Source organism: Arachis duranensis, chromosome 6, assembly GCF_000817695.3.
Source record: "Arachis duranensis cultivar V14167 chromosome 6, aradu.V14167.gnm2.J7QH, whole genome shotgun sequence".
Classification (NCBI taxonomy): domain Eukaryota; kingdom Viridiplantae; phylum Streptophyta; class Magnoliopsida; order Fabales; family Fabaceae; genus Arachis; species Arachis duranensis.
In genome coordinates this window covers 75,651,195-75,651,975 of record NC_029777.3, presented here as the reverse complement: position 1 = coordinate 75,651,975, position 781 = coordinate 75,651,195, and positions in this window count along the sequence as shown.

Genomic DNA, 781 nt, shown 5'->3' with positions numbered 1-781 from the left:
CCTTGATTCCAAAGTGGCTTTGGAATATTCTCTTTCTTGCCTCTTGGGTTGGGTTGCTTTCCTTTAGGTGCCATGATCAAAGTGAGAATGTTTTTGTGATCACGGATAAGCACACCAAACTTAGAGGTTTGCTTGTCCTCAAGCAAAAGAAAAGAGAGAAGAGGAATAGGAGGAGAGCATGTGTGGAATGGTGGATGATGAGAGGGGCACCGAAAGTGGATATAAAAGGGAGGGGGGTGGGTTTCGAAAATAAGAAAGAGATATAAGATAAAAGATATGATTTATAAAAGATAAGTATGACTAGAAAAGGATATAATTTAAAAAGATATGAATGATATTTGAAAATAAATTTGAAATTTATAATTTGAAAAAGATTTTAAAAGATAATTAAGTTGGGAAAGAGCTTGGAAAAAGAGTTGGATTGGATTGAAAATCAACTGTCTTTATGGATTAAGATGCATGTACAATCTTTTGAAATAGGGATTTCAGAAATTAGAGATTTAGAATTTAGGATTTAAAAAAAAATTTTGAAATTGAAGGATGATATTTGGAAACATGTTTATGCAAGAACTCATGAATTGAAACATAAAAATTAGAAAATTTTGGAAGAAAAACGAATTTTACCTCCTCCCCACCATCCTGGCGTTAAACGCCCAAACGCTGCATGTTTTGGGCGTTTAATGCCCAATTGATGCTACTTCTGGGCGTTCAACGCCCAGCTGTTGCTTCTTTCTGGCGTTGAACGCCAGGAAGTCCTTTGTCACTGGGCATTTTTCTGAAC